At 56.4% G+C, this 11371-nt stretch overlaps 1 long non-coding RNA gene across 8 annotated transcripts; it reads right to left on the bottom strand.

Annotated features, from left to right (window-relative positions):
- Nucleotides 1-483: 483 nt before the first annotated feature.
- Nucleotides 484-11137, bottom strand: LOC105870884 (uncharacterized). 8 transcript variants are annotated; one of them, XR_012914270.1, is made up of 7 exons: nt 11019-11137; nt 8629-8764; nt 6377-6568; nt 5151-5230; nt 3207-4759; nt 2858-2937; nt 484-2375 (listed from the first exon to the last, which is right to left on the bottom strand). It is a non-coding gene; the product is annotated as an uncharacterized LOC105870884 (long non-coding RNA). The 8 variants fall into 8 exon arrangements; XR_001153805.3 differs by having other exon boundaries at nt 3207-4738; nt 6486-6568; XR_001153804.3 differs by having other exon boundaries at nt 3207-4738; nt 11019-11136.
- Between the last annotated feature and the right edge of the window lie 234 nt (nt 11138-11371).

Raw genomic sequence — 11371 nt, 5'->3', positions numbered from 1 at the left:
CTGGTTGGTTCAGCTGTGCCAGGAAGATGTTCCAGTCTGCCGCAGCCCCCTCTGGGGTCTGACTCCCACCCCAACCACCCCAAGCGCTCAGAACCTGTGCCTCGGGCGATTGTTTATGACACTGTCCCCTTTCCAATTCTTCTTGGGAGCTCGTTTTATGCCACCCGGCATGGCCATGAAATCCTAAAGATTTGGACCGTGGCCAGATTGCCACCTATATTTCCCCCAAGTGGCTAGCCCAAGAGTGGGCCCAAAGTAGGTGCTCCATTCTGATGACAGAAGCAACATTTAAATACCCCAGGAAGCACTGTGAGTTACTAGGGAGGCCATGAAATGCTGCTACTGCCCCAAGCTGGTTAGAGAGGGATATAGGCCAAACAGGCAGGGAAAAGGCCAGTAGAAATGCCTCTGGATCGGAAGATATACTAAGTTTTATAGCCCGGAGAGCCAAACATAGAAAAACCCTAAATCTAAACTCCCAGACGGATAGGAGCATTTATTGAGCACCTACTAAGGGTCAGGCACCGTGCTAGGCACATGGTCTCTGTGAATCCTCCCTGCAACCAGCGGGCAAGCACATGCCTCCCATTTCATGGAGCAGAAATCAAGGCTCGGAGGCCCGGTAACTTGCCCGAGGTCACACAGCAGAGAGCCCACCCGAGACGTGATCTGGCTTCAAAGCCCAGGCTCCTGTCTGGACAGCACTTTCCCGGGGGCCTCCTCCTCTCTGCACTGGGTCCAGCCAGTCCTATGTGTCCCCAAAGCACCCCAAGCCGCCTCAGTGCAGGACCTGCCACTCTTTGTGTCCCCTCCCTGTGGCAATGGAATTCTGGAGGGACATGGCTCCAGCTCTGCACGATGGTGAGGACCACCCTGTTACAGACCGAATTGTGTTCCTGCCCTGAATTTCATATACTGAAGCTCTGACCACTCACCTCCCCGCCAGTGACTGTCTTTGGAGACAAGGCCTTTAAGGGGTTGATTAAGGTCAAATGAGGTCATAATCTGACAGGATTGGTGTCCTCATAACAAGAAGAGACACCAGAGCTCATGTGCGCATGCGCTCGGGTTCTCTCTCCCCCTCCCCCACGGGGAAAAGGCCGTGTGAGGACACAGCGAGAAGATGCCATCCGCAAGCAGAGGAGAGAGGCCTCACCAGAAACCCACCCTGGCACCTTGATCTTGGACTTTCCAGCCTCCAGAACTGCGAGAAAATAAATTTCTGGTGCTGGAGCACCAGCCTATGGTACTCTGCTCTGGCGGCCACGCTGATGAACGCCCGCCCACCCCCGCCCCACCCCGGGAAAGCACATCAGGCCTTTACACCTGCCCGAGGAAGGCCACAGGTTGCTCTCCTGCAAGCTCTGGGCCTGTCCCCCCTGGAGGGGCTGTGATCGGAGCTGGAGAATGGAGAGGCGAGTGGGGGGACTGCGCGTGGAGAGGCGGGCGGGCTTGTGGCCGGCGTCCCGCCAGCCTCTGCTCCCCAAGGACGGGACACGGGCCGACGCAACAGCAGCACGGGCCGACCGCGACGGGGCGTCCTGAGATCAGGCTCAGGTGGCCCTTCAGGCCTTGGGGGAGGCTGGTTCCCTTTGAAGGGCAGGAAGAAGGCCCAAGCCTTCTAAGGAGTTTCCCCGGCCCAGGTCCCCTCAGGTGTCAGAGACCCTCTCTTCTCAGGATGGAGCACCCTCAGTCCCCTAGCTGTCCTCCCAGAGCGCGACAGCACTAAGGGGAGGCCCGGCGGCCCGGGCCCTGAGTCCTCCTCCCCGTAACCGTGGGGCGGGGGGAGAAGCACGGGAAACCCCACCCAGGAAGCGCCTACCAAGATGACAATGACGCACAAGGCAAAAGGCGCGAGACGGACGCCGGTGGCGCACAGAGGAGCTGCACCTGCCCACGCACTCACAGCACAGCCGCAACACCCATCCCTGTCCCTGTCCCTGTCCCTGTCCCATCAGGTAGGGTCCTCTGAGACCCAGCCTGGGGCGGCGGAGTGGTCAGTGGGGCCTGGGCCCAGGCCAAGCGCTGTCTGGTCACCGGCAGGGAGGCGAGGAGGAATCGAGTCCACGCGGCGTCAGGAAGTGGCCGCCAGCCCCGACGGCAGGCCCCAGGCAGGGTGTGCGCGGGTGGGGAGGGCCGGCCCCGCTCAGACCCTTCCCGGCGCGCTCCGGCCGCCGGATCCGTCCTCGGCCGGCACTGACCCGGAAGGGCTCTTCTCCACGGGAAGCTCCAGCGGGTCGTCAAAGGATCACCCAGGGTTCCAGAAAACCACCGAGCGCCGCTCCCTGCGTCACCACGGCCGGAGTCCGGAGTCAGCCGGGCTCCCAGGAGAAGGCCGGGCCGGGCGTCCCCGAGGCCTGGCGGGGCAGGGCGGCCTGGGGGAGGCACAGCGGGCGAGGATGGGGCCGCAGCTCCCCGCAGGGCCCCAGCCTCGCGCGCATCCCAGGGGACACCCATTCAGAGAGCCCCAGTCTCCTTCCCGTGCCCCCCACCCCCAACCCCCACCCCGCGCGGGCCCGAGGGCTTTAGACGCGAACAACGTGCAGAAGCCACTCAGGAATGGAGAGGGCGCGGTGGACGCCGAGAACGCGCCACCGGGCAGGGCCAGCGGGCGCCGGGGACGCGGTAAGGGAGCCCCAGCCAGCCCAGGGCGTCATGAGCAGGGAAGGGACAGGGTCTGGGTGGGCAGAGGGGACCCGCGGAGTCCTCGGTGGCTCGAATTCCTTTTACAGCACTCACACTAAGGACGTCTGCACACCACCTCCCCGACACGCACACGCGCGCGCATGCGCACACGCGCCCCTCGCAGGACCGGGAGCCACCCGGTCGCTGAGACCATGGTAAAGCGTGTTCTTACGTGAAGATCCGGGACGGGATCATGTCTCTGGTGCTCACCGCTGGATCCGGCTCGGAGAAGGTGCTTGGTCCACGTCTATGCTGAACGAAAGGACGCGCTAAAGTCTCTGCCATGCGCCCCCCCCTCCATGGTGGTCTTGGTTCCGCCCCACCCTCCGCCACCAAGACCCCCAGAATAAGCCTCCCAGCCACCTGGCTCCAGGCCGGCCTTCGCGTGAGCAGGAGTGTTATGACCAGGCCCGGGCCTGGGGAGGGGGCGAGGGTGGGAAGACAACCTGCCCCTGTGAAACTAAGCTCAATGCTACCTCCCTCCCTCCCCTGCCACCCTGCCACCCACTTACCTGACTTACCTGGCAGCAGCCAGCCAGCACGTTGGCAGCCAGCGCCTGGCTCCCGGCTCCGTCCCCACACAGCCCCCACAAGACAGACCCATCCTGGAAGACAAACAAGCCAACCACACGGCAGGGGAAAACCACACCCAATGCCCCCTGCCCAGGCCGGGCCTGGCCAGAGCTCTCTGCCTAAGAGAAGGCAGCCCAGGGGCTAGGGGGGCTGGGCCTGGGCATGGCACCCTCCACCTCCCTTGCCCCCTCCCCAGAACATCCTTGGAGAGTGTGGGGTTGTGGGAGGAGGGGCTCCCTTCACCCACCGCCCTGTTCCCTCCAACGACAGCAGAAAGTGACCCAGGAGAAAGTGGTATACACTCAGCACTTGGTGACAGGTGAGCAGGAGCACTGAACAGGGAGTCAGGAATCTGGAGTCCTGATCCCAGCTCTGCACCTGCCGCATTGTGTAGCCCTGGGAAGCCCGTCCCTCTCTCTGGGCCCCAGGGGACCCTTTCTTTTTGGTGACAGCTATGCTACCTCCATCAATTGACAGACCAGAGCCAAGAGAGTCAGGGGTCTTCTCAGCACATTTTCAGAGTTTGCCTCCAGCACCTGGGGCTTGGGCACGAGTCCAGAGCTGGAGATGTACCCAGACCCCTGCACCGAGAAGAATGTGCCCAAAGGCACCGTGCTAGGGTCCCCACTTGACTACAAGGTCAAGGAGCCCTGGCCAAGGTGTATAAACATGATCACAAAAGGCTACAACTGAGAAGAGAAGGGTCAGTCCCAGTCACCAGGGAGTCCTCAACCTCCTTCCAATACCACGTCTACAGGGACACAAAATGAAGTCATTTAACTCAGATTTACAAAAGTTCCTGACGGTGCGGTTTGTAAAATATTAGCCACAATGGCAAAAGTGGGGTGTAAAAAATCACCTTTTCTGGGGCCCCTTAAAATGGGGACAAGCTCTTTCTTTGTTCCTGGCACAGAAGTAAAAAAGTGAATGAGCTACACATCACCAACTTCCCCTTCTGCTCTGGCATTCTGTTGTGTTTTGTTTTGTTTTGTTTTTTCTGAGACAGAGTCTCACTCTGTTGCCTGGGCTAGAGTGCCATGGCGTCAGCCTAGCTCACAGCAACCTCAAACTCTGGGCTCAAGCCATCCTCCTGCCTCAGCCTCCCGAGTAGCTGGGACTACAGGCATGCGCCACCATGCCCGGCTAATTTTTTCTATATATTTTTGGTTGGCCAATTAATTTCTTTCTATTTTTAGTAGAGACAGGGTCTTGCTCTTGCTCAGGCTGGTCTCAAAACTCCTGAGCTCAAGCGATCCTCCCTCCTCAGCCTCCCAGAGTGGTAGGATTACAGGCGTGAGCCACTGTGCCCGGCCCTGCTCTAGCATTCTAGAATACTACACTCTTTCCTGCACAGACCAGGAGAGGGCAGGCTGGTGGGCTGTGGGTGGTGAGTTTCAAAACTTATCTGCAAGGCGGCTTCCAATGCGTGGCTGGGAATGTCCTCCCTTCTCTCTCCTTTGTCCCAGGAACTTGCTGCGCTCTGAAAATAGACCCTGGGCTGCTAGGAGGAACATTGCCTGAGTAACAATGACCCTTTCCCTGGCCCTGTGGACCCAGAATCCCTGCTGTGGAGACGATGCCCCCCTCACCCCATGCACTCAAGGTGTGACTCCAAGTTAATTATTTTCAAGGCTTAGCCAGTGCCTGGCATGGAGTAAGTGTTCCAAAAATTATTTTCACCAATGCATGATTTACACTTTAAATCAATGCATGTGTAATACTTATGTTCCAGAAACATGGGCCACATTTATCCTGTAGCATTATACCCCAGTTAGGCTGCACGGATCAGATTGAAACCTCCTGTCTTGGTGATGGATAAGCCAAGTATGGCATATACATCCACACAGTGGAATCTACTCAGCAATACAAAGGAACATGCTAGTGATACATACTGCAGCGTGGACAAGCCTCAAACACATCAGAACACATATGGCATGATCCCATCTATACAAAATGTCCAGAAAAGGAAAACCTATAGAAACGAAAAACAGATTAGTGGTTGTTGGGGTTAGGAGTGGGATGAGGATTAATGGTAAATGGGCGTGACGGATCTTATCGGGCCAGTGGAAATGTTCCAAATCTGATCTTTGACGATGGTTGCACAACACGGTAAATTTACTAAAAATCATTGAATGAGCAAGTGATATACGATGAGCAAGTGATACTTAACTATGCTTCAATAAAGTTGGACCAAAAATTAATTGAACTACTGAGACATACGACAACAAGGGTGAGCCTCAAAAGTATTATGATGAGCAAAAAAAGAAGCCAAACATAGAGGATTCCATACATATAGAACTGTAGAAAAATAAATCTGATCTATAGTCGTAGAAAGCAGATCAGTGGCTTACAGAGGCTTCGAGGGGACTGGCAGGGATGGGACGCAGGGGAACATTTTAGGGTGATAAAAACGTTCTATATCTTGAATGCAGTGTTGGCTACAGAGATGTATACTTTTGCCAAAACACACTGAAATGCATGGTGTTTTGTTTTTTTTTGAGACAGAGTCTCACTCTATTGCCCAGGCTAGAGTGCCATGGCGTCAGCCTAGCTCACAGCAACCTCAATCTCCTGGGCTCAAGCGATCCTCCTGCCTCAGCCTCCCGAGTAGCTGGGACTACAGGCATGCGCCACCATGCCCGGCTAATTTTTTTTCCTGTATATTTTTAGTTGGCCAATTAATTTCTTTCTATTTTTAGTAGAGACAGGGTCTCACTCTTGCTCAGGCTGGTTTTGAACTCCTGACCTTGAGCGATCCCCCTTCCTCGGCCTCCCAGCGTGCTAGGATTACAGGCGTGAGCCACCATGCCTGGCCATGAAATGCACGTTTTAATGGCGCATTTTCTTGTATGTAATGGGAGCGTTTTCTTGTATGTAAATTACACATCAGTAAAGTTATTTTTTCAATACTTGTTTAGTTGTGATGAAAGAGGACAGGAACTGAGAAGTGCCAGATCAAAGGCGACAGAGAGACCTCGCTGGTGGGTGCCAGGGCCCCAGCTTCTCAGCTCTCACTAGGCTACAAGAGACCCCTACTTCAAGCCAAGGTCAAGGAGCCCATCAGGGAAGCCTTGATTGAGGGCTTCACACCCTAAGGGGCGTCGGAGGGCTCTCCTACCTCGGAGAGTCAGGAGGTCTCAGGACATAGGATTTCACGATGGATCTGACCTCAAAGGGTGAAGCTGGGTGCCCAGGAGGAGGAGGAGGAGGAGGAAGAGAAAGATCACCTTGGTTACTCCTTTGATACCAATGGGGTCACGGCAGCCACATTAACGTGTCTGGAGCCACGTGGGTGGACAGGTGCCTCCGGCTGTCATCAAGAAAGAAAGAGACAGGGCTAAGAGACTACATATATACCTGTGGGCACGCTGGGGAATAGATACCAGGGTGCTGTTTCGAATCACAGCGTTTGCCAAAACTGATCTCCTCGGACACAAATCAAAAGCAAAAACATGAGACAGGGAGGTGTCTTGGCCAGGCCAGTGTCAACCCAAACATCCTAATGTACTCAAAGGGACATGGACTTTGTGGCCTGGATTCCTGTCCTGCTCTGCCACCAGCTAACTGTGTGACTTTGAGCAAGTCTATCACCACTGTGAGCCTCATCCTTCTAATCTGTGAAATGGGAACAATAACAGTGCCCAGGATTAAATGAGATGGTAAGTATCACCTATTAGCTTGAATGCTACCATTTCCTTACATTAGTACGATTAGCATTGCCCACAATGCTCACTAACACCGTCCATGGGGTGCCCCTTTGTCCCCTGCGCAGTATGTGCGCACCCGTCCTGGTAACGGAGTCACAGCTGCCAGGGAAACGTGCATCGGTTGCATTTTAGGATCTCCCTGGTGGTTTAGTCTTTTTTCCCTGACTCTGGAATAAAATCCCTGCTCAGAGATTTGAGGCATACAAAAGAGGCTGGCCTGAATTGCCCTGGATGAGGGAGGGCCCGGAGAGAAGGGAAGTCCCCGCGCGAGGAGACGTGCGGTCCGTCTGGCGGGAGACACGCTCAGGGAAAGTGATGCCTCTGCCAAGAGGAAGTACTGTTTCTGGATGAATCCAAGCGCAACGTCCAATCCACAAAGGAGAAGATTTGAAATTCAAACCTCCTTCAAGCAAGGGAAACTCTGAGATGGGGAGGGAAGGAAGAAAAGCAAGGAGGAAGGAGAGGAAACTAACATGTATTAAGAACAGATACTAATTGAGGCACCTTTATCTACATGGCAAAACAACGAGTTGGGTTTTACTATCCCCATTTCACAGATGAGGAAAATGAGGTTCAGAGTGAAGTGCCTCGCTCAGAGGTCATCAAACTGGAAAATGGGGCAACTGGGATTCGAAACAGTGGGTGGAGACTAGATGAGAGAGGGCCCAAGGGGCTTCTGTCCACACTGCAAACATCATGACCATTTGCATCACTCTGACTGTGAACAAACTGGCCCGTGACCGCTAAACCACGTGGGATCTGTTTATCCCAGTTGCTTTCATGGTCTGTAGGCAACTGATTAAGTCCACTTTTCTAAGAAGCCATGGCATAGTGTAGCAGTTACAAACACATGTTTCAGGGTCAGCCTGGACACAGGTTCAAACCCTGACTCTACAACTAACTTGCTGTGTGACCATGAGCTAGTCGCTTCACCTCTCTGAACATGTTTCTCACCTGTAATGGTTCATTCCCTGCCTTATCATGGGGCGTCCATGAGGCAGCACTGGGTAAGCACCTCGGTAAATGGCTACTAGATGGTAACCAGATGGTAGTTAGGCTTGGTCACCATGCATCCTCTCCTCCATACCTTTGAGTACACAATAATCCAGCCCCCTCCCTCCCTCCCGTGACTCATCGAGGAGCTCCCAGAGGGACCCACCTGGCACCACGAGAGAGAAGGGGACACCTGCCTCATCTTATCGGAGCAGTGTGTAAAGAGACGGGGCGACAGATGTCACCCTCAGCCAGCCTGAGCCTCTGCCCCTGAGAATCTCTGGCTATTGTTCCCCGAGCTCCAGCTGACAGATGAGCCAGGCCTCAGGCACAGGGGAGAGGATCCTTCTGGAACAAAGGGCTAGCCTGTAAGTTATTCACCAGCCCATTGAACCTGCACAATGGACCCAAGGCCCCAGAAACACGCTGCTCAAACAGCCCGATGGTCACCGGGGAGACCAACCCACAGCCTCGAAAAGAAAGAAAAGCGAACAAGCCGGAATCGACACAAAACCTGGACGCCCAGTGGGTGAGCTCAGCTGGCACCCAGAGGGTGCACTGTCGCATGCATTAACTATCTTTATTAAGCACCTGGGGGACATCAGGGACTTCACACACACTGGTTCATAGCCTCACGGCAGCTTTTTAAAGCCAGGGTTATGATCCCTACCGGAAAGATAAGGAGATCCAGGCTCAGAGAAGAGAAACGCCTTCCCGCTGAGGCCGACATGGGTGGAGGGAGCATGCCAACTGCTTCGCTGTCCGCCACCCTCACCGCCTTGATGAATAAACTCTGTAATACTGCCCTGGAAAGAAGCATGGGTCAGGTTTAGAGAAAGGACCTTAAAATAAAGATGTACGGGGGGGGGAAAAAAAAGTTACAACTAGCAGGAACAATCATGTTTGTGTACTCCATGAAACCCTAACATCTCTTACAATGATTTACAGTAACAGAGAGAAACACATCTCATGTAATTTTTCAAATGCAGTGTACACATAATACGACTTCAATTATTATTTTCCATCATGAAAAAACATATCAGAGGGAAATACGTTGAAAATAGTTTTCTTCTCTTCTTTTTGGATTTTCCAAAATCCTCTACAATTATCATATATTTTATTAAACTTATCACACTCGTAAAAAAAAAATCAGCAAAAATTATAAAATTCTCATTTTTCGTGCAAGCATAGAGAATGATTCTCCTGCAGCCGCTGCTAGGGGTTAGGTGGCTCCTTCCGAGGACTCTCAATTCTTCATCTTTCTCCTCTGTTAAGGGGCAGGGTCAAGGCTGAAAATGCAGCAGGAAGGACGCAGGGTAGATTTCAGCACCAGTCTCAAAGGGAAGGGTCATTAAACAATAAAATAGGCAGGCGCGGGGGACACGGAGGGTCTTAACATAAAATTCTTTCAACGTGACATTAACCAAACTCGGAGCCTGGTAAGTGCAACGGCCCCACCGCTAGGAGCTGGCAAAGTGCCCCGGAAACCGTTTGCCCAAACTGCTGCATGGCTCTGGTCTCGGGGTGAGGGGCGAGGGGGGCACGCACTGTCCCCAGGCCGATGATCCGACCCACGGCAGGGTGAGTGAGATCTGGGCAGGCAGCAGATCTGAGCAAACACCCAGATGCTCAGCCCCACCCCAAACCTGCTGACTCATCCCCGGGCCACGTGGCCCGGACATCTGCGCCCTGGAAGCGACGCCCCGCACGTCTGGGGACGGCAGTCCTCAGGTTTCCCTGTCTGTCAAGTGGAATTACTCATCCCTGCCCCGCGTCACCCCGCCCCGCTCCCGGGCCGTCGCCACGCTCCCACTCGCGCCCAAATGGGAATGCGCTTCGGAAGGCAAAGCGCTGCGTCCGCAGCCGGCGTTCTGCGTTGGGGCGTGCTTGGGCTGAGGCTGGCACCGAGAAAAAACAAAGCCGTTTCCCGCAAGTCCCCCCCCCAGGTCCTCCCTCCCTGACTCCCGCCCCTCCCCTGCAGCAGGTGGGGGTGTCTTCCCCGCGCTGCACTGCAGTGGGCTGTGCGCGCCAGCGGTCCCCGGCTCTGGGCAGCGTCTGGTCTGGAGCCAGGGCTGAGGATGGGAGTCCAGGGGCCCCAGAGCCTGCCCCCAACACAGTCCGACAAACAATTTCTCTAGCTCAGGGCCCTCCGCTGCAGGAGCGGAGAGGTCTGGCCCCTTCCCTCCCAAATTCCCAGCCTCTGGTGCGTGTGCTGGAGCCAAGGAGAGGTGGGGGACCGAGCTGAGGGGATCCGGGGTCTCTCCAGACCCTTTTGGGGATGCCACACCCGCTTTAGAAGCCGACATATCTAGATTCGAACTCACTGGCTGTGTGACCTTGGGCGTGTCGCTAACCCTCTCTGGGTCTCCATCTCCTCTTCTTTAAAGTGGGGCTCCTACCACCCCGCGGGGCTGCTGTGCTAGCGCGCAGCACCTAAGCAGGTCCCCGGCGTACGGTGACCTCTCCAAAACTGCCCTGTGGTCCTTTTTCATGGTCATTGTCACTATTCTTTTCAACCAGCGTGGCTTTCCAGCCCTTGGAGCCGCGCCGGACGCCGGACACCTGGGATGGAGTCCCAGAAGCGCAGGAAAGGCGCGGGGAGGGGGCGCTCCAGGACCCCGCCCCGCCGCCCCACCCCACCCCAGTTCCGAGGCCATCTGGGCTCTGTCCGTGGCGTGGCCAGTTAGCTGCCAACCTGGAGGGCCCGAAGGTCCGGGCTCCCTCCCTGCACGTCTGCCTGGCGGCGAGGGAAGGGAAGGGTCTTTGTTCCCCATTAGATGAGGACTGCGAGCCCTCCGTCCGCACTGGACTCCCGACGTGTCCCCGCTCTCTGTCCCCGCGCCCCGCCCCGGCCAGAGTCTCGGCTGCGTTTAACCATCGCGGGCTGCAGAGCCGCTTCCATCACTCGCGGGGCGCTCCGGGCAGCGTCTGCCATCCCCTGAAACCCCCTGGGACTCTCGGGCCCACCCTCGACCCCAGCCTCGGGGAAGGAGGCTGTCCCCCGCGCGGGGACAGGGACGCCCGGGGAGGAGGGCCGTTAGAATGTGGGCGGCCACTTACCTCGGTCCGCGGCCCTGCGGCGCGAGTGCAGAGGGCTCTTTGTGCCCCGGCTCGCAGCGCAGAACTGGGGGAGCCCCTGCAAGCGCCTCCCCTCGCAAACTCCTCCCCGCGCTCGTCCGCAGCCTCCCTCCCCCTGTCCCCCAGCGCAGCCGGCGTCGTCTTTGTGGCTGCTGCAGCGCCCATGAAATTTTAATGCGGGAGCGGCTGGCGGGCGGAGGCGCCCCGCCCCGGCCCTCGCCCCTGCCCTCCTCCCGCCTCCCCGCGCCCCTGCAACCCCACCCGCCACCCCTCCACCCCTGTCCCAGAGTCCCCGCCGGGGCCGCGGGGTGCAGCCCGGTTCGGAGGGAGCACAC

The sequence above is a fragment of the Microcebus murinus genome, chromosome 22 (genome assembly GCF_040939455.1).
Source record: "Microcebus murinus isolate Inina chromosome 22, M.murinus_Inina_mat1.0, whole genome shotgun sequence".
Classification (NCBI taxonomy): Eukaryota; Metazoa; Chordata; class Mammalia; order Primates; family Cheirogaleidae; genus Microcebus; species Microcebus murinus.
Note: the sequence above shows the minus strand (reverse complement) of the source record. Positions and strands in the feature narration are given on the sequence as shown.